The sequence below is a fragment of the Engystomops pustulosus genome, chromosome 2 (genome assembly GCF_040894005.1).
Source record: "Engystomops pustulosus chromosome 2, aEngPut4.maternal, whole genome shotgun sequence".
NCBI lineage: Eukaryota > Metazoa > Chordata > Amphibia > Anura > Leptodactylidae > Engystomops > Engystomops pustulosus.
The window spans coordinates 79,066,490-79,092,293 of NC_092412.1; the positions used below are offsets into that span (position 1 = coordinate 79,066,490).

General features: G+C 37.8%; 1 protein-coding gene and 1 long non-coding RNA gene across 7 annotated transcripts in view; one reads left to right on the forward strand and one right to left on the reverse strand.

Annotated features, from left to right (window-relative positions):
- Positions 1–25,804, reverse strand: part of PCDH9 (protocadherin 9) — a 1,504,706-nt gene that overhangs the window by 1,417,352 nt on the left and 61,550 nt on the right. The window lies entirely within an intron of this gene.
- Positions 1,336–11,227, forward strand: LOC140116542 (uncharacterized). Its single transcript, XR_011852802.1, has 3 exons — positions 1,336–1,421; positions 9,016–9,218; positions 9,976–11,227. It is a non-coding gene; the product is annotated as an uncharacterized lncRNA (long non-coding RNA).

Here is a 25,804-nt window from a genome sequence, read left to right on the forward strand (position 1 = left end):
CCATTATGACAATTTCCCTTGTTAAAAAGAGGCACGAGACATGTAAGATGTTATGGCTGAATGTTATTTATGTGCTTCAATAAAATCAGTTTTTAAACTGACACAGAGGTATCATTAAACAGGGTACCAGGGCCATTATGTAACAATGTATGCAGTTTGGGCAAAACTGCTGATAGATGCTTCTTAAAGAGGGGATCCCATTTCGGCAAATTTATGTTACATTTTGTACGAAGAGAAATTATACAATTTTCCAATATACTTTCTGTATTGATTTCTCATGGTTTTCTAGATCTCTGCTTGCTGTACTTCTATAGGAAGCTTCTATGTTTACTTCCAGTGGACAGAAATCTGACCATGGTCACACAGGTGCATGGCTCGTTATATCACAAAGAGTAATCAGAGCTGTGTGGTATAACGACCATTCTGTCCCCCTGAAACAAACAATGAAATTTCCTATAGGATGACAACAAGGAGAGATCTAGAAAACTGTGCGATATTGATTCAGAAAGTATTTGGAAAATTCTATAACTTTAACAATAACATTTATTTGCTGAAATGGGAATATCCCTTTAAGTATGATATCATAAGAATGGACAAATGCAGGGGAAATGCAATTCACACTTTCATCAAAAATTTTGGGGTATTCCACAGGTCAAATTCTTAGCACTTAATGTCTGTAATGATAAGAAATTTAAGATGCAGTGTTCCTCGCAAACATGTCAGGTGATTGGCTGCCCCAAAATTTGCCCATACTCACTTTATTTCACTTAGAATATTTCTATTACTATTACTGAATATTATGTGAGAGTCATCACAAAGTAAACTTTGGTCATTTTGTAGAGGATATCATGTTGGGGTTTTGACTTTTTGTATTCCCACCAACTGTTTTGAAATATGAGTTTTGCAAGTATATTGCCCAGCGATATCAGATTAAAATTAGTGGTTGTAATATTTTCCATAGATACCGCATACACAAGCGAATAAACATTTTGACATTTATGGATGCAAAACCTAGTTTTTAATGAAATATCCTAGTTAATTGTTCCTATAAGATGCTGTGACTGTAGAGCTTCACACTGGGAATATGGGTGACATTTATCACTGGATGTGTTCTAAAGAAGACCAAACTACATTTTTGCACAATATGTTTAAAAACGCTTTCTTTGAACAAGTCTCTGTAAGCCGTGTTTAACAATTATCAGTAGTCCTTATGTTCTCTCTCTATTTCTCTCTATTTATCTATATATCTTACGTTCTTTCTCATGTTGATATATCTTTTGAATTTTCCATGTTGATATATTGGATATATTTCTCGGTGTTGCTGTATATACAGACTCAATCCCCCGAGTTAGAGAGTCCGGTATCCATTGGTCCCCTGAAGAAATCAAGCATCTAATCAAAGTCAGATAAGATGAGCAGAGGTGGGAGCAGTATGTTACACTCTACCAAATCTCTTCTTGTATCTCTATAAAGTTCCTGCACTTTTGTAACACAACAATCCAATAAAGCCCTGCGGCATTAAACATTGACATTAAAGCCATCAGAAGTCTTCCTTTGCTGATACATTCCAGATGCTTCAGATAAATTTGTGTTGTTTCAGTTTTTAACTACAGTAGACAGAGTTTTTACAGATCAATTTGGATAGATACAGTTGCCAAAAAACAGAATAGTTTTAAAGAAACATTGATTTGTTAGGTAATCCGTAACTGTATCTACAGTGGACCTTGGATATTAACATATTGCACCTGAAAGTATGCAAGTCCATTTCATTTGACTTGTTATCCCAGTGAGTCCCAAAACAATCCATGAGAGATGGGAACTTCAGTTTAAGAAGCCAATACCTTTCTATGTTTAAATATTGGCATAATCACTTGATCCAATGACTGGTATTTTTATATCCTTTATGTTATGTGGACTAACAGGGGCGGACTGGCCATAAGACCCACCGGGAGAAATCCCGGTGGGCCGATTGGTTTGGGGCCGGTCCGGGGCCGGTCCTGTACTGGTGGGGCCGGTGTAAAAACAATAACACATGAAACTCACCTCTCTGACGGCCCGACGCTGCTCCCCTGCTTGATACCAGTCCGGCCGCGGTGACAACAACGTACGCGCCGGCGTCGCATAGACCATGACGTCGGCAAGCGGCTGACGTCATGGTCTGTGCGACGCCGGCCCGTACGGAGCTGTCACCGCGGCCGGACTGTGTTCAAGCAGGGGAGCAGCGTCAGGCCGTCAGAGAGGTGAGTTTCATGTGTTATTGTTTTTATGTACTGGCTGTATACCAGGGGCAGGCTGTATACCAGGGGCAGGCTGTATACCAGGGGCTGATGCTGTATGCCTGGGGCTATGTGCTGTACGCCTGGGGCTGGCGCTGTATACCTGGGGCTGGTGCTGTATAGCGGGAGCAGGCTGTACACCAGGGGCTATGGGCTGTATACAGGGCTATGGGCTGTATACAGGGCTATGGGCTGTATACAGGGCTATGGGCTGTAATACTGGGGCTATGGGCTGTACACCAGGGGCTATGGGCTGTATACAGGGCTATGGGCTGCAATGCTGGGGCTATGGGCTGCAATACTGGGGCTATGGGCTGCAATACTGGGGCTATGGGCTGTAATACTGGGGCTATGGGCTGTAATACTGGGGCTATGGGCTGTAATACTGGGGCTATGGGCTGTAATACTGGGGCTATGGGCTGTAATACTGGGGCTATGGGCTGTAATACTGGGGCTATGGGCTGTAATACTGGGGCGATGGGCTGTAATACTGGGGCGATGGGCTGTAATACTGGGGCTATGGGCTGTAATAGTGGGGCTATGGGTTGTATATCAGAGGCTGGCGCTGTGTACTGGGGCTACGGGCTGTATATCAGAGGCTGGCGCTGTATACTGGGGCTACGGGCTGTAATACTGGGGCGATGGGCTGTATTGCTGGGGCTCAGGGCTGTAATGCTGGGGCTCAGGGCTGTAATGCTGGGGCTCAGGGCTGTAATGCTGGGGCTCAGGGGCTGTAATGCTGGGGCTCAGGGGCTGTAATGCTGGGGCTCAGGGGCTGTAATGCTGGGGCTCAGGGGCTGTAATGCTGGGGCTCAGGGGCTGTAATGCTGGGGCTCAGGGGCTGTAATGCTGGGGCTCAGGGGCTGTAATGCTGGGGCTCAGGGGCTGTAATGCTGGGGCTCAGGGGCTGTAATGCTGGGGCTATGGGCTGTATACTGGGGCAGGGGCTGTATACTGGGGTTGTCTGGCTGTATACTGGGGTTGTCTGGCTGTATACTGGGGCTGTCTGGCTGTATACTGGGGCTATGGGCTGTATACTGGGGCAGTCTGGCCGCATACTGGGGCACGGGCAGACTGAATATACTAGGAGGGCTGGCTGGCTGTATACTGGGGGGCTGTATATATACTACAGTGGGCTGGATGTATACTGTGGGGGGGTTGGCTGGCTATATACTGGGGGGGGTAATGGCTACTAGTAATAGTAGCTATATTCTTGTACATAGGGGGCAGTATTATAGTAGTTATATCCCTGTACATAGGGAGCAGTATTATAGTAGTTATATTCCTGCACATAGGGGGCAGTATTATAGTAGTTATATTCCTGTACATAGGGGGCAGTATTAAAGTAGTTATATTCCTGTACATAGGGGGCAGTATTATAGTAGTTATATTCTTGTACATAGGGGGCAGTATTATAGTAGTTATATTCTTGTACATAGGAGGCAGTATTATAGTAGTTATATTCCTGTACATAGGAGGCAGTATTATAGTAGTTATATTCCTGTACATAGGGGGCAGTATTATAGTAGTTATATTCTTGTACATAGGGGGCAGTATTATAGTAGTTATATTCTTGTACATAGGGGGCAGTATTATAGTAGTTATATTCCTGTACATAGGGGGCAGTATTATAGTAGTTATATTCTTGTACATAGGGGGCAGTATTATAGTAGTTATATTCCTGTACATAGGGGGCAGTATTATAGTAGATATATTCTTGTACATAGGGGGCAGTATTATAGTAGTTATATTCCTGTACATAGGGGGCAGTATTATAGTAGTTATATTCTTGTACATAGGGGGCAGTATTATAGTAGTTATATTCCTGTACATAGGGGGCAGTATTATAGTACATATAGTAGAGGGCAGTATTACAATATATTTTACTTAGGGGCAGTAGTATTATACTAGTTACATTCATGTTTATTGGAGAAGGTATTGTAGTATGTTTTTAGTGTACATATATGGCAGTATTAAGTTGTGTGCTCTTAAAATAGAAGTGTTATTCCTTTACAAGGAGGCAGTATGAGTCTCTTTCTCTGCGGTGTACATGTTGATTTAGACCATCTATTAACAGTTTGCATAGAGTTTAGTAACTCCACCCACATCACAAGGCCACGCCTACTTGTTTTGACCCCCGCCCACCGAATGGGGCCACTTTTACAGTTTTTTCCAGGGCCACTTTAAATTCCCAGTCCGCCCCTGTGGACTAATATCAAACAATTACAACAAATCACAAAAACCTATAGTAAATCCTAATGTTATAGTTTGACAACCCTTGTGTAAAGGAAAAAGGCAATTATATGGGTCTCAGAAGCCCAAAGGTGTCGTTGAAATTCTATATTCTACTTCTGTCATATTTGTTATGGCAGCAATGGCCTGATACTGGTTAATAAAGTTAAGTGCTCAGTTGCCCTTTAATGTCAGTTATATGATGCACATTCTCAGACATCCAGGGTGGTAAGTTGTATACTGCGGACAACCATTTATTTCCCACACAATCCATGGGCAGACTTTGCCTAGCAGAGGGAGAACAGCTTTGTGTTAGCTGTTCAACAGCTGTCTCTATATTTTCTTAGACGATATGACAGTTTCATGTAGCTGTTAGCACCCCCTTTTCTGGATTTAAACATATCATCAGGATGATTAGTGCAGGTCAGCTGAGAGTCCCCAAGAGTTGAATGGAGCAGTAGTGTGCAGGTCCAATGACTACTGTATTAAAAGTTGTACCCCTACCATCATACATTTACACATGAAGTGGTAATATAAAATCTTAGGTCAACCCCTATGCATAGAGATAACGTAATACAAAGGGGAACACCGAGCTATATATCCTTTGAAAAATATATAGGAAAAATATGTACAGTAAATATTTTTAATGGGAATGACTTATGTCTGCCCCTTCAGTAACTCCATCTCAAGAAAACCTAAAGACAATCTACCATCAAAATCAAGCATGATGAACCAGGGGCACTTAATCATACATCTATGCACTGTGACTGTGGTAATCTTCTTAAGTTATGCTAATGAACTTTAGGGGCTACCCTAGTCCCTTTGTGATCTGGTTACAGTTCACAGTTATACTGTCTCACCCTCCCCCCACTGTTAATTGCACAAGAGCTGGGTAACTACACAGGACTCCTAAACAGGTGTCATTAACCAACATTGACTGACTTCAACACAGAACACTTCCAATCTAGATACCTAAAAGAACAGAGCACAACCCCGATATCATTTAGACCATCTTCACAACATGTATTTGGTTGCCTTCTTTTATTTCAGCTGAAAAATCTTAGGATAATTTTATTAAAATCTAGAAGTCCAGGAAAGTATTCACTGAAAAATTAGTCAATTAAAACAAATGTTGTAAAGAGGGTAATGACTATTGTTTCAAATAATTGACACAACTAATAAACAAAATAAGAAATTTCTAAAATAACTAATAAAATGCAACTAATAAAATAGAAAGACAGCTTTTCCTTGTGTATTTCAATCTAAAATGTTGAAGCATTCTGATTATGTTGCAATTCTTAATAACATATTAGAAAATAAAAATGCTTACACGTCTTTGCTGAATAAAAAGGCAACATGAACTTTAATTCATCCACTCGCAGCCATTCTCATTACACCCCACCACTACAGACAAAGATTGTTACTAATTTATATGATGGTTTTCTGTTTATTGTTTCATTCACTAAATTACAATAATGGCCTTCATTAAAATACCAAGAAACTAATTTCTGAAAGAAAAAATGGCAACAAATTACCGATTTAGGTTAACACAGGCTTTTCACACGGATGCATTTATGCCCATTACCGGTCAATGTAATGCTAACATACAGTAAGTGCTAAACACCAAGAGTACAACTCCCTGTGGTATGTCTAGATAATCCTTTTACACTATAGTACCCTTAATTCGGAATCGGAGACTCATTAATACAAAATGCTACATCTTCAGCTTTTTAGCTGGGTGCTGAGAAACAAATCTAGCAAAGCCTCCTGTAGAGAATTATGCTTTAAATATTCAACACTAACACATTACTGTCTTTTTCTGTTCATTCTTTTTATGAACTCTAATCTCATGGTAATAAAATTGTAGGTTATTTCTTGAATAAGAAACCTCTTAGTTGTCAGAAGAAAAGTATTATATTTAAATGGAAAATTACATTCCTACATTCTATACCCCAAGGTAGAGAACAAGCAATGTACAGAAGGGCATGGGACCTGTATTTATGAAATTCAACATATGCGGCACATATTGTGGAATCTACCAACCAACAATATAGGAATTTAGTCTAATCAGAGACAAAAGTTTATGTTTTGTTATTCAAAGTATGGATTAACTGAATTACTGAATAAGTAGGAGAAAATTGAAGACGTTTAGCTTAAATCTATAGGGTTATAGATTTTTGCACTTTATTTTCATCTACCGTAGAATCTCCTCAGTTCATCATAAAAAGTTAATTGCAAAACCAAAACCCTTGGTCTTGTCACAGAGGGATATCACAAGTTTTGTGGCAGTGTAGAGACCATTGAGGCAATGAAAGCCAAACATACCTTGAGAAAGCTGTAGCTACACTGATGCAGAAACATATTATGTTTAATCCCTGAGCCAAGTGGTTTTGCTCAAAAACAATTTTAAAATTCAGGACCATGGGAAAGATGCATGCAGCCTGGCTATATGCAAAAACACATTACACAAAGAGCTTCCTAAACTGTCCAGACAGGACCAGCTGGATGAATGAGCTGGTCATATACAGCAGCTGGGGCATGGTGCAGCAATAGATTACTTCTGCCTTTCAGGGACCACACAGTGATAACATATTCTGGGTGGGGCAAGGCTGAAGCAGTGCATAATTAGGGTGAAGAGAAGAGAAAAGCCTCATTATCATAATTGTTTTTTCAGCAAATCCACTCACCTCAGGAATTAAACAAGATAAGTTCCTGCATCAGTGTAGCTATATCGTTCTTAAGGTATGTTTGGTTCATAATGCATAAAAAAATGGTAGATTTCCTTAAATATTTTCCCCACACACATTACAGAAAACGAAGTAAAGTGGGCAACGCATTTAAATCTGTTTAGATGAAAAGTACTATTTCTTAGGAAGAAACTGAATAATAGCAGATGACCCCCACCCCCACAAAGTGATTAAAAACAGTTCTTACTGTATTGTAGCTAAATATCAAATAAATTTATGTATCACACACTTAAGCCTATCTTTGATCATATACTACTTTTAGATAGAGCAGCAGAGATCACCAGCATGTCTGGTTATATATGCTGAGAGACATGAAAATTGGAAGCAGTCAATGAGAAATCATTAGCATCTTTATTTGTTTTACTGGGTTATACAATATTTAATCACTATTCATTGATACTTTAAGCTTTAGCCATTATTTGGCATTAAGGATCTTATAATAAGGCTATGTTCACATCTGTATTAGAGGCCTCTAAAAAGTGGAGACAAAAGAGTCCTATATGCAGGACTTTTAAAACCAATAAGGGACACCAGAAGGAGATCATTGGACCTGAGGAAGCGCAGCTAAATGAATCAGCCCATTGCTTTTACTGAGTGATTGGCATATCATGATCTGCATGGCCTAAATAAAGATCGCTGAATATCTACTGGTGAACGTACTTTTTGGGAATATATTACTTTCTCATTTGGATCCTGTAACTCTAAATCTACCAGTTCATGTAACCAACATGTCTGTTTCCCTTTTGCTGGCACTTGTAGTGCGGACTTCTGCAAACAAAATCCAGTGCCAGACTTTACATGCTCTTTTTCATGGGCACCTTACTAAAAGCACAACAGACCCAGTATAGTTTATGGTTTAATTTGAACACTGTTCGTTAACGGTTCTATCACGGAGCAGTAAGACAGATGCTCCAGAAATAAAAATTACAATAAAATAGATTTTTTTTATTTTTTTACAATTTTAGACTTTATGCACACAAGAATTGTTGTCCCCATACAAACTCTGTGTTGTAAAAAAGTTGTGCTTATTAGGTGTACTCACCTGTGCAGTAGCTCAGTTTGTGTCCAATTTTACACAACTATGGCACGCCAACTCACATGTGGTACATAAAGTGCTTATGACTTATGGAGTAGCTTGTTCTGTAAAACGTTTTAATATTATATTTGATAAGTATATTTTTAAGCAACATTTTCTTACTAGCAGACTAACACAAAGCAGAAATGTATAGAGCCTAAGGTCTCAACTCGTGGCGCATGTACTTCAAAGGTTTCCTGCCATTTCTTCAAAAAAGTACTCACAATCTTTCTCATACTGTGATTCTTAAGGACACAGCTTTGTGTATAGTCATTTGTTTGAATAGGAGGTAGCCGACATAGGGGAACAATAAAAATACTGCTCTGTATTGTGCATCAAGCATCACATGAAATGGAAATGTAATAAAATAGCACTCAACCTTGGTCTAGCTTGGTGTTTTAATGGTTAATTCGTGCTTGCTTTTTATTTCATATTCCTGATGAGCATTTCTCTAACTTATTAAGGAATTTCTATATATTATGTTATTTTTTATACATTGATGATCCAATGTCTAATACAAATATGACTAAATGTGTTTTAGGATAAACAAGTTTTTGAGCTTTTTCTAATGTGTAGGAAGATAATAAGATCATCTTTACTCATTTAATGTTTTTCTACAAACCTGATTTTGACTCTAAGTTAATATTTCTTTTTTCTGAATTGGCACTTCCAATCACAACAACAGCCAATTATACTGTGTACCTGTTGCACTCTAACATAACAATGTACACGGAAATAAAGGAAATCTGAAAAGATACAAAAGTATTTCGATAAAATATCATCAAATTGTTCTGAATCAGAAGAAGGAAAACCCCAATGAAAACTGTTTCAGTATAACCATGGCAACAACATCTCAAATTACCATGGAAATAGAACAATTTCTCTCCGGTAAGACTTTTATTACATACATAAAGCAAATATTTGGCATAGACTGTTAGTAATGATAAAGTCTATACATTGTTTTGTGATAAATGCTAAGACAAATATCTTTCTGTAGCCTCTATTTTACTGTTATTCATCTTTTTAAGTGGACATATCGTTGATATTTTTAGATTACAGAATTTTGTATCAATATTAGCTCTCGATCATAGTTGTCTTCTATAGCCACACATATCCAGACCAAATATTAGGTGAAAAACACTATTTCTACCTTTAACACTTCAATGACAAACTCAGCCCTGCTGTATAGGACTAGTAACTACAACTACTGCTCTGGATAGAGATTTCAACAATAGCCAAAGGGAGACATTTATAATAATTGTTATTCTTTCTATATTTGTGCCTTTTTTGCGCCTATTCCAAAGGTTGTACAATCTGGTGTTTGGTACACTGGCAGGGAAATATTAAGACTGGAGTTCAAATATGCTAGTCTGAATAAATTTCTCCACTGTGTTTTTTTTTTGGTGTTACGTATATATGACATTTTGAACATTTATAATAACCATTGAAGCTGATTTATTAAAAATTATGCCTCCATCCACTAGCATACTATTAGTATAAGAACATGTTTATCATATATGCTGGGAGCTTACCTTCTGTATCTGTTGATCGTATTTAAAAAACAAAGTATGAATGTACCTTGAATTGAATATTATAAGAAATAAATGCTTCTTTCTCTAATTTTTTATTTTCTTCTCCCTTATAGAACTTGGCCTGGTGGATAAGAGAGAGAGAGTGAGCACTCCTCTCCTCTCCGTGTGCTCACTGCTCTATGCATTTATAAACCTCTATGGGGTCCCCCATACGGTTGCGTGAATGAGGCCTAAAGAAAGTGGGGCGAGTCAAGAGGAGCTGAGAAATACTAGAAAGACCTAGGCTATGTTTTTCTATCTTCCCTCAAGATTTTATTCATATCAATTCCCACTTTCTCCCAGAAAAAGACATAGGGGGTTATTTATCATCATATGATAGCCTTGCCGCTGCTCTGGTGCAGCCCGATACATCAAGAAATAGAAATAAATGCAGCCGGCGATGTTTCACATGAGGAAATTCGCCGGCTGGAGTGAGTGCACAGGTGTGGGGACAGTAAAGTACCGCGCTGGCCCACTCACCTCCAGCCACGCCCACTGCCCACTTGGCTGTGCCCCCCCCCTTCATGGATTGGGGAAAATAATCGCAAATGCAAGCAATAAGCTAGGTATTTTAAAGTATATATCCAAATACAGTGAAGGGAATTTTACAATGTGTGGCAGGCTCTGCCAGTGCAGAGCTCGATAACAATAGCCTTGTGTTATGTCAGATTTCTCACTCTGATGATGAATTCTGGTCCACTATAAGATTGTTGGACTCTACTTTTAGACCTGCTTTGAGCTGGTCCAAACCATGCGCCACAATGTGGCACACCATCTAGCTTTATTGGTGCGTGAACTATTTTACAACCCACGCCCACTTTTTCATAGACCACATGCATTTTTCAAAGGCCACATCCCTTTTGTCGAACAAGTCGGAAAAGTGAGAATAAAAAGGTTTGATAGCCTTGATAAATGAGTTACAAGGCATTAATGGCACAAATTATACATACATATGGCCAAATTGGCTTCATAAATATCCCCCAGTATTTTCATCTTGTTAATTGCAAAATATAATTGTGCTTTATATTTTTCCACTGTGTTTTTGATATATTCTATTGGAAAATAATAAAGGATTTTCTGAGCTAACAAAAGTGATAAACTTGCCTAAGGATATGTCATGAATAACAGAATGGTTAGTGTTGTATAACCACTAGCCTAAAAGTTTAGTTGTTCACAGAAGCTGATAAACAGAGAATAGCAAAGAAAGCAGCTCTGTTCTCTATGCAGTGGCTAAATGGAGTCATCACAACTTAGTGTCATTCAAATAGAAAGGAAATGATCTGCAATACACCGGTCTGAACACTACAGTGAAAAAGCTTTACTTCCTGTTACACTCTGTGTATTAGCGACTAACAACCTCTCATTCATGTTAAGCCCCCACCAATCTTATATATAGGACCTATTCTGTGGACTTGTTTTTAATATTTAAAGTTTCAGTTATTTGTATTCAAATCAAGAAAATTGCAGCAAAATAGCAGTGTGAAATGGCAGCTGGCATTATAATATCTGTTATGCTTGGCTAACTGTGCTAGAAATCATCCAGAACATTTAATCCTATAGTCTGTTTTATATGAATAAAATGGCCTGAATTGCGCACAATGCAGACATCCAGTTTTATCTAGAACTATAAGTCTTGATGGTCTGCCTGGAATATATTTATGTTCACACATCATTGTATACAGCTAAAATCTTATCTTATGAAATATGTTCAAAAATGAGTAGGTGTTAGAAGAAAAAAATCTGAACAGACACAATGTACGAAGCTGAAAACCTCACTCACAGATCCATCTTTCTATTGCTTTATTAACACCCACTCTTAATAAAATCACATGTTCCTCTTTTAATTCTTATAAATTTAAGTTAATTCACAGGATTGAAAATATTCTGTCATTTTATTTCAGATAGCAGTTTGCATTTTAGTTATTCAATTCCTCATATAAGATACTTTTAAAAATCACTTAGATCCCAACATCCAGGACTGGGCACTACAAGCCATAGATTTTACCTTCATTGTCATTTCAGCATCATTTTTTAGTATCATTAGGGAATATTTTCTAAGGGGCTGTGGTGAATTTTAAAAACATGGATGATTTTTTGGATACTGTATGTCTATGTTTATTAAGAACATGCAGAAAAAAACTATGGTATAAATGTCTGTAGAGTTCAGCCATATAAGATTTCTGGTTATGGAAACCAGTGCTACACTTGGTGCTACACAAAAATAAAGGTTCCAGGCTTTTGCACAGAAAAAGTATAAAACGTTGAAATGATTACAATATTCACGTTCAAGGCAATGAACATAATGGAGAAGAAGCAGAGCAATGTTTAACAAGTACTGTAGCCCATATACCTTTCCAAGAAATTCAGACTAGTACAAACCTCAGAAAAGACAACAAACAGTATAGACCCCACACAACATGATAAAAAATAATACAGAATCCAGACCAACAATAAATAACAATACAGACCCCAGCGGAGATGACAATAAAATGGACCTCAAGCCAGAGGATAAGTAATATAGACCCAAGACCGGTGCATAAATCATACAGCTCCCAGACCAGATGATAAATAAAAATACAGAACCAAAGAACCGAAAATAAATAAAACAAACCATCAATCAATCAGATGACATTATAATAATGTAGACCACAAACCTGATGATAAATAATAACAATAATAATACAGACACCACTCCAGATACTGAATCACAATACATATTCCAGACTAGACAATATATAATGCAGACTCCCAGACCGTGAAAATAATAATACAAAGATAAGACCAGTCAATATTTATTGCAGACCTTAGATTAGGCAATAAATAATGCAAACCCCACACCAAATAATCAGCAATGCAGACCCCAGACCAGAAATAATATTACAAAGCAATCAACAACCTATGCAGATGCCAGGCAAAAAATACTCACCTCTCCAAGCACCTCTTCTGCTCAGTGATGCCATGTTTTCACTAACGTCTGCTTTTCTCCTTTCCTAACACTGGCAGTTCTGCACTCAGTCCATTCGGGACCAAGTACATACCTGCTGAAGGAGCAGGAGAGAAGGAAGGAGTCCACTAGTAAGGGTCATGGAGGGTGGAGGAGCAACAGTGAGCTCCGGGCTGTCTGTAACATTCAGAGCCCCATGACAGAAACCCAACCAACCCAATCATAACCAATGGAGTCTGTTGGGAGCTCTTACTGTCCGTTATGCACGTGATGCAGCAATTCCTATCATGAATTAGCAAACAAAAATAACACCACAAAGTTTCAGGATAATATTATACTCTCCACAGTGCAAACTAATGATGATGGATCAGCTAATGGATCCCATTCATTTTTATGGAACTCAAACGGATGCCAAAGAACATAAGTTTATATCAGTCATAATCAGTTTCTATCATGATCTGTTAATTAGAAAGAAATTGAAAATCTGCTGCAAACATATCAATTTGTCATCAGTTTTTAATCAGTTCTGAAAAGTAGGAAAGGAAAATCACAGCTGTGGGCCCAGTCTAATGGCTTTAAAGCCTTGCAGGACCTTGACCATGATTTCTATAAAGAAACGTTTGCCAGATGGTAGCTGCTTTTTCTCTCTGACCTACTGCAATAATGAATACATTCCGTAAAGGTTAGGTCCACACTACTGTGGGATCTCCAGTGCTCTGATAATTAAAAGGACCAGAGTGCTAGACATTAAAAAGAAGGTATCGCCATAACAATACAATGTAGATCAGTAAACGCTGATGAGATTGCACATACGTATAAGGGATGTAACTACAGAGATAGCAGCCATAGTAGCTGCTATGGGGCCCGCAGTGTCACGGGTCCCGGCATCTGGGGTATTGAAGGTCTATATACTGTATGTGTGTCTTTGTGTGTGTATATGCTATATGTCTATATATGGTATTGCATGCATGTGTGTATTTGCTGTATACTTGTGTATATTCTGCAATGGTTTAAAATGGTACTGCATTTCCTTTGGCAATTGTTTGCTAACCATGAGTCGGGTCAGTGGAGGCTTGCACCCACACTGGGACCTTAGTCCCCTCCTTCACAGTGCTGTTCTACCTTCATGCATGTATGTGTTTATATCCTATATGTATGTATGTATATGTGTATATGTGGTGTGGGTATACTGTAAATATGTTCATGCTGTCTGTATGCATATTGTGTGTATATGCTGCACGTATTTGTATATAAATGTGTGTATATATGAGTGTATAAATGTGTGTGATTGTAACTCACATCTGTGAGTATGCAAATATGCATATTTTTTTAAGGTCAAAGGGGGGCCCCTTTCAGAAGTCTACTATAAGGCAAGGCCTTGCCTCTCCTAATTAAGGCCCTGGCACATAGTGTTGTATCTGAAAACAGCCGTCATAGAGCAAGAGAAGTTGCACATATTGCACATAGTGTCCTACCTGCAGGGGCATGTAAAAGATCAGGAGGAGCAGAGCAGATGGTACAGTGCATAATGTCCTATATAAGGGCAGCATGTTATAGAGTAGGAGAAGCTGAGCAGGTTGTCCATAGTGTTCTACCTGATAACAGCATGCTATAGAGCAGAAGAAGCAAATCAAAGTGTTCTACACATATATGCAGGCAGCATGTTACAGAGCAGGAGGGGCAGTGCAGATTGTGCTTAGTACCCTGATTAAAACTAAATGCAGCATATGATAAAGCTTAAAACATGTCATCTATTTATTTATGGGAAAGCTATTGTACAACTACAATGCTTGTCTTACAGGCAAACATGTATGTGCATAGTGAAATCTAGGCTGGTGAACCTAATTCTTCCACGTATTATATAGTGACTCTAGGGAAACAATCCCATGTGTTATAATAAGCCTCTAGATCTCTATAGACAGCTATATGGCTCTGTAGGATCTGCATGCTCCATGCATGAGTTGTGTGTTGTGTGGATTACCTACTGCCCGCTCACACAGCGAGAACCTTTAGAACATTTGCCCATCTGTGCATTTCTCATGATGTAGTCAATCAATTAGGAATTTAAGAAACACATAAACTACATAAACTTGATATAGACACAGCTAACCCATACATCCACAACAATCATGACCCTTAAATCTTCATGTTAAGTTAGATGACAATAATAAATGGATACTACATATCTTTAAACTCAGCATTTGCTGCTTGTCAAGCTATCGGATCTCTCACCTGGAGTGAATAAATTACTTTATAATTCTAACTATGCAACTATGTAATCATTTCTGAGCAATACAACACTTGATGTCTATGAGTGACCTCATGGAGAGACCTATGCGGTGTGTTTCTGTACTTATGTTAGCACCACTAGAGAAAGAAGGAGATGATTCTAATCTTTATAGGATTTCTCAAATTACATCCATCTCAGTGATCAATAAAGTTGTGATGGACCCCGCACCATACTGTAGATCTGGGGTGGGCAAAGTATCCAATGACAAAGTGGAATGACCACAATAATATTCTTAACTCTAGTTCTTCCCAATACCTATATACTGTATTCAGTATATAATCTCTTCATATAAAACAGTAAATAAAACATTACAATGTTTCAATGAAAATAAGGAGGACCTTATTACACCTTTATTTAATGATGATGATGATAGTCTGGTAGCCCCACCAAAATCTTCAGGAACTCATAATATTAATGTAATTGGTATGATCAAACTATGGAACAGGCTGTCTCTATGCAACCACTGTGTTAGCTAATCAAATAGGGAGAACATTAGTTTGAACAAAATGATAGCTGATATTTTATGATATTATGATATTGTCTAATATCATTTCTCATGTTTCTTTATGCATATAGTACGTTTCTGAGATGAGATTTGACGGTGAATGGTACCTTCTAAGTTATGTCTTATCAAGACGGGCTGTTAATTCATCCAATGATCACCAGATTGACCAAATATGAACATACTTTTCAACATGCTTTCTATATCAATTCCTCCTGGTTTTCTAGATCTCTGCTTGCTGTCATTCTATAAGATTCTATAAAATACTGGTCCATGGTTCATGGTCCATTAGAATAACTGCACAGTAATCAGAGCTGTGTGTTATAACGAGCATTGTGCATTTATCAACCGGCTTTTATCAACAGAAAGTAAACAATGAAGCTCCCTGTAGAATGTCAGCAAGCAGAGATCTAGAAAACTGTCAGGAATTGATAAGGAAAGTATATTAGAAACTTTATAACTTTTTATTACACAAATAATATCAGTTATTTGCTGAAAGCTGACCACCCCTTGATTAAATGAGATTGATTATTATGTAAACACTGCCAGAGGAGCTTTATAAAACTCATAACCATTTTTTGTCTCATCAATTGGGAATGAAGAGGACGTAAAAATGCCTTACTCTTTTATTTTCTACAGTCCCTAAACATACTATGCATCTCCAAGACAACAGAAAAGTTCTTTGTAGTTCCCAATATTCAGTTTCCTCTGTGCTACGCTTACAGCTAACCTAACAAAGCAAGGGTCAGATGTTTGAGACTGCAACACTACAGGGTTACAAGTGACAACATTTGTTTGCAGCATCTTAGTATGTTGCTATAGAGACACAAAAACACTTATGAGGGTGGACATAGCTATTAAAGGCGTTTAACCATAAAATGGGTGATAAATGTCTGAAATTCCTCCAAACTAAAGCCATTCTTAAACGTAGTAAGGAAGGAATAGAGGGGTCAGGACCTCTATTCTAGCAATCAGCGGGGTAACCAGCATTTTATTTCTCATTTATCCTATAGAAGGTAATAAAAGTCTCTTGTAAAATAAAATCCTTTTAATAGCCAGTGTTTTTTTCTTGATGTCTGTAATCTGATGTTTGCCGGTAGTTTTTTGTTTGCACAGAAATTATTGGGATCTGTTCCTTGTTATATAAATATATTGATCTGTTGATCTGTCTTATGATCTACTAGCGATGAGAATTATATTTTAACTGCAGAAATATCTGCCACATTAGGGCCTCGTGTACACAACCCTGTATATTGTTTTTTAACTAGCTGCAGAAATTGACTTATATTATCCACAGTCACTGTGTCGTGAGGCCGGCATGTCTCAATGCACCCTGACCGATACGACGAAGGGGGAGGAGCACTCACTCCACCCATTTTCCCTTGGCCGAAATGGGCCGCAAACATTGCGCTGCTTGCAACCCGTCTCAGCATATGAAGTGTTCATGAGGGCTAAGAATGAGATTAGTGGCAAAGGGACAAGTACAACATAATTTGCAAAAATACTTAGCTTTTAGCTAAAGATCTACATCTTTATACCTCATTTTCAAAAGTATTTCCACAGCTAAATCCTCACTTCAATAAGACGGTAATAGAAAATGCTTCAAGAACTGTCCTTGAAAGGTTTTATTTTTTCTTTTTCAAATATCCCTGTTTAGTCTCAATATTACTTCTTACAGCTCAAGAAACAGGGAATGATGAATTGGCAGCTCCAGTGAAGAGTCTCCTTGCCCCAGCCTTGGCCACTACCCCTTTTACTGAGCAAACGGAATATGTTCTTATTACCATGTCAAGCATTTTATATCTCTTCTACATTATGGTCAATGTTAAAGGTACAATGAAATATGAAATACACCTAACACTAATGTACTTATTTATTCCGTTTCTTTGCATAGATACTGTGAAAATCTTTAAAAATTCCTGCTTGCTAAGACATAGCTCTTTGCTCTGTATGCTTTTGTACTCTGAAAATAAAGCATTGAAAACTTCATTAGAGTTAAGCCATTGGCATTGTTGTTCCAAGCAAGGACAACATTAGCTCTAACAAACCTCTTATGGCCCACACGAACACCTGCAGATGAACAACAGCATATTCCATTAAGTCATTATTTAACAAAAACTAGGCCAAAAGCAGAATCAGTGTATAGAAATGAATAACCTCCTTACTATTTCTATAGGACTACGGATGATAAGTAGCAGCCATGTAATAATAACCGAATGTCCTTGATTATTTGATGATAAGCAAGTGTCACCAACTCTATAATAACCAAAGTTTGGGCAGCTTACCCGTATGGTGCATTTAGGCAAGCAATACAATTATTTACAATTAGAAGATTACAGTCCCATGTTAAAGAGAACCTGTTACCAGCGATCCCCACAAACCACACACAGTACCTTTAAGATGTCTTTTCACATGTTTCACTGATCCCTCTATACATGGAATTGGCGTTTTATTGCTGTCATTTGTACCATTCATGAAGAAGGGGAGCTGCAGAATGCAGTCAAGCTACCCCACCATCCTCACAGAGGCTGACACTGCTCATCTGGCTGAAGAGAATTCTTGGTGGAGGGGTGAGGAAGAAGGTTGATTACTCTTCACATCTCACTCACTCCCTCCTTCCTGAGGGAGTGGTTAGTGATATAGCAGAGCAGAGTCACACACAACCATTGTCTCTCTCACCCCTCTAACAGGAATTCTCTTCAGAATCACAGAGGTCCCTTTCTATCTCTCAAGATACCTGCAAGGCATTGTGCAGCATTTAACATCTATGATAATAAGTAAACAGAGCACTTCATGTCTGTCGTTGAATATTGGCAGACGATTACTAAGTACTAGTTCTATAGAGCAACATGGTGTAACAGTGAGACCTGTCAATCAGGAACAGGGGAGTGCAGGGAACAATGAATATGCAGGATGCACTTACTATGATTGGACTCACCTCAGTTGAGTTTCATATAACTATATAAAAAAGTCCAGATGACAATTGAAATGCTGTAGCAAGTCCTTTAAGGAGTTGTCTGTGAACTAGGATTATTGATCCATGTATGATAGGTCAGGGACTTAACAGCTAACACCCCGCCAATGCACAAGTAACTGATCAGCATGGGGCATGAATCAGAATCTATTTGCCCTGTGCTCTGTGCACTGGTTGGAATTTCCAGGCAGGAAAGAGAGCTGTACATTATCAAATACCCACAAGCCTCAACGATGTCAAGCAGAGCTATTCAGAACATTACTCCACAACAATGAAAAACCATACAGAAAATCATTATTTTAAGTTATTTACTTTGAGGGCGGCTCAACAGGCTATTATTTCATTACTTAGTAATATTATACATTGCTTATCTATTTTGGAATCAGTATTACATGATTCATACTGTAGATATTATTCTATTTACAGGATATCCTTTTTACTGATGGCAGACTAGTCTTCTAGCCAGTTCCTGAGGAACTAGTCTTCTCAGGATCTTTTATTCTAACTCTATATGCTGCAATTTTGGCAATGTAGAGTTGTAAATATTCTGCTAATCAGTCTGGGAAATATTTACAACTCTATACCAGGCAGTCCCCGGGTTACATACAAGATAGGGTCCGGAGGATTGTTCTTAAGTTGAATTTGTATGTAAGTCGAAACTGTATATTTTATAATGGAAGTTCTAGACAATTTTTTTTCTTTTGCCTCAGTGACAATTGGAGTTTCAAAATTTTTGGTGTAATTGGACCAAGAATTATCAATAAAGTTTCATTACAGACATCTTACAGCTGATCATTGCAGTCTGGGACTATAGTAAAGCATCCAGAGAGCTTCACCAGAGGTCACAGTGGGCAGAGGGGTCCGTATGTAACTATGGGTTGTCTGTAAGTCGGGTGTCCTTAAGTAGGGGACCACCTGTATTGACAAAATTGTGACATATAAAGTTATAATAACAGAAGTGCTGAGGATAACAGTTCCTCTGGCACTTGTTAGCAGGACTAGACTACCATTAGTAAAACTGATGGCAGATTTCCTTTAACTATGTTTTATAAACTAGGACATATTAGGTTAGCTTTAGGCTGGGTTTACACAACGTTTCTGTATATGTTAAGCGTATACGTCAGGAAAGCACTCGACATATACGCTTAGGGTATACATTGACAAATAGTGGCAAACGGAGGCATAGTTGTTGAATCCGTCTGGACACTATACCTCTTATACGCCAAAAATAAGCAGGATGGAAAGACGTACCAAGTGACATCATTGGGGAAACACCCCGTTCATCTGCAGCAGCCTATCACTAGCTGCTGCCAATGTACACTCCTCCTCCCGCATTCAGAGGGGAGGGGAGTCCCCGGGCGATGTATTTCGGGCATACAGTGGGATACGTCTGTGTCAGTTGTAAGGACACGTCGGAATCCTCCTGACTTGTCCTTGCAACATATGGTAATTAACATGGTGTGAACCCAGCACAACCAAAAATGGATGTAGGGCAATTGGGGGGCAACCTTTAATGTACATGTTTCTATAATCCAGTTAAACTGGCTTTATGCTATGCTGAGCGATAGGAAGATAATGGAGTTGAGAAAAGAGATTTTCTCTTTTCCTGTCCTAGCCACAAGGAGTGAAGGAAGGACAGTTGCTCTATTAACATATACCCATGTATTCTAACTTAACTAATCAATGTTGAAATAGTGATTATGTTCTTATGTGAATTATATTATGCATTCTGAATAATAATTGTCTCTAGGAGTAAAGGTGTGCTAAGACTTCCAATTCACATTCAGCTCCATTCTCCACATTAACCATAGCATGCTTCAGTTTCAATCCCCTCATTAAAATACTAAAATATGACCACTTAAAAAAAGTTCTCTTCTAATGCAAGGAAAAAATGACCTTCATTACAGCAGCACTGCCAGGGAAAGTATGTTGCATTGACATAATGCATAAAGCTTTTACAAAACCTATTTCTAAAATGGAAAATATCAGAACATTGGGCTAAGTGGAAAGGGAACAATGAGGGAACAATGTGTGTCAGGAAATGGCTTACGTTCATATTCACATGACATGCAAATACACATTCTGTCCTCATTTATTGAGTCTCTGGCTACATTTCTAAAGTCACAATTAACCAGCCTACCTCCTGTTGATCGTCAGAGAGTGCTTCCCCACATGAGGCTACTTCCATATTCTGTTTCCATTACATTTGTAAAAAAATGAGAATATTCTACTGTTGATTGTAGCATCAAGCTTCAGTGGATGTTTTTAAGCTTCATTTCAACTGACAGTGCTGAACTGAAGTCCATATTAAGAATGCAGTGAGAAATTTATCAGATCAAAGGATGTCTTGTTGTAGCAAGAGCAGGAAAGTGAGGACACATCTTTTGTATTATTTTTCTTTAGCAAAATTCTTGAAAATAAACTCTAGGAATAACATTTTAGCTTGGTTATAAATAGTGAGCCCTTTTTTTCTGGCTACCCAATGTCCCAATAAAAAATAGTCTACACGTTGCCAAATAGTGTGTATAGTAAAACTGGCTTTTTCTGAAAAAAATAAATGTTAGATGAAAGTTTACCTTTCAGTATGCAGAGCTGTTCCCCTAGTCCCATGGGAGTGGCCAGTTAGGAGTTGGGCAGACATGTATGACGTCCTGAGAGAGGGAAGGGGGAGTTATGAGGGGGGGGGGGTATTGGGGACATGGAATATTTCTTAAATTTGAAATCGATGCATGACAGAACTGTTTCCCAAGGGGGGGGGGCATTTCTCACTGGCCACTCCCAGGGGACTAGGGACATACTCTGCATACAGAAGGGTAAACTTTCATCTAACTTATCAATTTTTTCAGAAAAAGCCATTTTTACTATAAAAACTCTTTAGCAATGTATACACTATTCTCTATGGGGGCATGGGGAAGATGGAAAAAGGGCTCCTGATGACAGATTCTCTTTAATAACAAATGTATTATTATTATTATTATTATTACGGTATTACTATTATTATTATTATGCTATAGTATTCACATTTTATATTAATTATTATTATTATTATTATTATTGTTATATGCTTACTCAAAAACTGAGATAAAGCCAAGGCACATCATTGTTTACAATCTGAATACATTGAGTATCTGGCCTAAAGTCTACTTATTACAAAGAATGTTAAAGAAATCTTTCATTTGTATAAAATAACGGGTAGAAATATTCTTCTATGTAAAGTGCACTGGTTCAATCTATTGATATATTCTTGCTTTTGTATTTCTTTTGATTAGTAAAGCATGAATAGAAAAGTAAATTATAGCCCTTTCACATAATTAAAATCAATGTCCTATTTACTGATACAAAGTGGCACGTACATAAGAGGATCTATATAGTGATACAGGTTATGTAAACTAGGTCAGTTGGAAAGTACACTGTATATACTGTAATATATCTTACATAGAGAAAAATTCCATTCATGTGACATTTTTGGAAAACTTGGAGAAGGCGAGAAGGTACTTTGATATAGTAAATTCCCCATTGTAAAAACCTAAAAAAAGAGGATTCCAAAGGCAGTCGGGTCATGGGTAGAATAACAATTCCTTTTATTTTTTGAATGATAATATCTAATATTATGTATAAATATAACCATAAATAAATAATTGATGGAACCCTGTGCTTGCCCAAACAGCCGACAGTCCACTCCACGGCCAGCTGCATGTTCTTTTATGCCCTATTATCCTCATTAAGTGTGGAGGTGTCCTTAATGGGACCATAATCACAATGCCTAGTGGTGAACAAGGCATGGCTGTTACCTCATTTCTTGTACTCCACAAGACTGGTGTACAATTTCTGATAAATGCCCCCCGCATTTTTTAACACAAGTTTCAACTTTACAGAAATTGACAAAAAAAGGGAAATGTCAATATACCATGACATGTTTAAAGGAAACTTAGCGGCAGTTTCAAACTGTATATCTGTTGAGCAAAACCTGTTGAAGAATTTACCAACAAGCAAGCCAAATGTTTGAGAAAGTTAGTTAAAAGCTCTAGTGTGATGCATGCAGTTTTTCATGTAGCATCTGTGGTAGTATTATGTAAAGTTTGTTTCGGCTAAAGTGAGAATGATCCAGCAGGAAAGAAATGTAAGAAAGGAAAAGTCTATGTAGTATAACTTACCTTCAGTATAAATCTAATGAAAAACTGCACTGAACACTGACTCTGTGACACCACCCTTGTAATGTAAAAATAATTGATTGTTTTTCATGTTGTTTTTGAAGTACTGGTGTTTTTTTTCTTTTGGAGGAAAGGGGGTAGCTGAGAAAGGTTGATTCATTGGGAAAGTCCTAACTTTTTACATCTCCTATTCCTGTCCAATCCACTGCTGGTTTTGATTCAAAGAACTGCATGAATACTGCCCGAAAATTGCATATGTGAAATCAATCTTGATGGTCTTATAATAACGTGTGCCTGACTTCAAAATGTATAACAACAACTTGCATCCAGTGTGCAAAGATGGAGAAGAGATAACTGTATGTTAAATAGCTGTAAAGGACATATAAACAATAGATAGATAAAAAAGATAGATATATCCAAAAAATAGGCAGAACTCAGTGGTTCCAATCAAAGTTCAGAGGTGAAGTTAATTCCATAGTAGAAGTGACGTTTCAGTGGTGGCACCCACCTTTTTCAAGCATGCTTGAAAGAGGTTGGTGCCACCACCGAAACGTTGCTGCTACTATGGAATAAACTCCATCCCTGAACATTGATTGGAACCACTGAGTGCTGCCTATTTTTTGGATATAACTAAGAGAACCTTTGCCACGGATCATACGGCTCTGCACCATTTGAAACTTTGCTCTATGTAGTGCTGCTCTGGACTTTTTTTTAGATAGATAGATAGATAGATAGATAGATAGATAGATAGATAGATATGAGATAGATAGATAGATAGAAAACGTCAGATAGTGTGTAAATATAAATGAGGCCCACGAGTTCCAGACTTACTAACTGTGAAGCTATTCTTTAAGAAACAGCTTGGAGCAATATTGGGCTTAAAACAAGAGACCCATGTCAAGCAGTAGGATAAATGTAATGAGTCTTTTTGTGCCTTTCTGATGTTTTCATCTTTTGCTCCACATGAGGTTTTTGTCCACCCAGAGTTCCGTCTCAGATCCTTTATAAATAAGTATGACAAGTGTACCTCCCTTCTCAGGCTCCCCACCAGCCATTGTCCTTATTGCAAGTTAAAAATGGATCTGATGAAACTTTCTTTTTGCTGCATTGTCTTTTCTCTTAATATGTTTGTTCATTATGCGCATTAAAGGTTGTTTTTTAATAATTAAACAGATTCTTCAGTATTATAAACTATTTTGCATTCTCAATATAAGGTAGTACATTATTTGGAGGAGCCATGATTAAAAGAAAACTGTTTTAATAGCAACCACCTGCAACTTTTTCAACTTTGTAAGTTATTTAACAATCCCATTTATGGAATGCAAGATGCCGTATGGGGCACTACGATGGAAGATTGAAAATGTGTAATCTTTAGCATCAGTGTATTAGTCACATTTTATGTGTATTGTTTCAAAAATTTCTTGTATTACAGATGCTCCAGTTTTTAATTTATATTGCACATAACAAAAGGTCGAATCGGCTTGCATATACATTTATAAAGTGTTTGTGCCAGTCGCAGACCAAACGTGTACGAAAAGGGGCGTGTTAGTGCTTAGTCAGAGTTTGCGATACATTTAATACAGCAACTCAACAGAATTAAGTTGCAAAACACATGGTGCACATTTCTCGGTGCAACTTGCCCTTAGTGCAATTAATATAAAAAAATAGATGGATTGCAAATTCAGATGTGGGAACTTCCCTATTGGCTAAGGAATAGGGCTCAATAGTTTAAAAGGATATGCTTATCTCAGACATCTATGGCATATCTACATAATTTACTATCAATTCTTATTTATCTAGTAACCATGTTTGGGACCACCCTCGACCTGAAGAAGGAAGATTGTGCCATGGCCTTTGAAATAGAGACAGATACTTGTAAACATGAAGCCATCTTTCCATTTACTTCATATTTTCTCTTAGCTGTGAGCAGAGGTAGCATAGGTCCCACATCTACGAGACATGGAATATATTATCTATATTTGCCATAAATGCCTAAGATAGGAAAACTCTTTTGATGAAATCCTTCATTTAATAATCTGTACCTTCAAATTGAAGTTGTGTGTTAACATATGTGCAACATACTTATATTTGTGTAGAGTAATATATGTGTGTATGTATTTATACATATTTGTATGCATTTTTAAGATAGGCAGATTTTCCGTGATAAAACATATTAAAATATGTGCGCTTCTCCGGCGAATTCTATGTAATGTTTTAATGCTAGCGGTGCACTTTCCTTTCTGCATATTTTGTATTTCCAAGCTATCTGCAGGCAGGCTCTTTTTCTCTTTTGTATAGAAACCTCCACAGGCCTGAGAAATTCTGTCATTCAACAGAAATGAAATATACGCTCCAATGGCTAGCTAGTAGCTCCTTTGAGAAATGTGTTGTAGTGTAATGTAGAGTTCTGGGCTGCATCATAGCTGCAATCTCAAGGACACAAATGGCTAGCTTTACTAAGATGCTGTGGATAATGCTAAGGGCAATTTGGTCATCCACAAAATGTATAGAGCGTGAGTTATTTGTTTTTGTTACAACAGTTTTTTTTTAATATAAGAAGCTTATTTAATGTCTTTATAAAGGTCTTGTCTGTGTTGTGCACCACTAGTAAAATATGGCAATCCATGAGTATGTTGTGTAAATCACAAAAAAACACGTCAACAGGCATGAAATACATTATTAGATAAAAGGGAAAGACTATGGCAAATATTATTTGTTGTTTTCTATATATAGGCAAACCCCATTTTATGTAAAAGATAGTTTATTTAGGTCTGTTTTTAAGTTGAATTTGTATGTATGTTGGAACTGCTATAATACAGAATTGTTGCTCCAGACAATTTTTTTTTGTCAATTGGATTTTTAAATGTGCTGTCATTGGAACAAGGATTTTGAATGGATAGATCATTGCAGCCTGTGACTAAAGTAAAGCACTCAGAAAACTTCCCCATAGGTCATAGAGGTCCGTCTGTAACTAGGGGTCGTTTGAAAGTTGGGTGTTCTTAAGTTGGGGAACTCCTGTACTTTGTACTATAAATGGTTTTA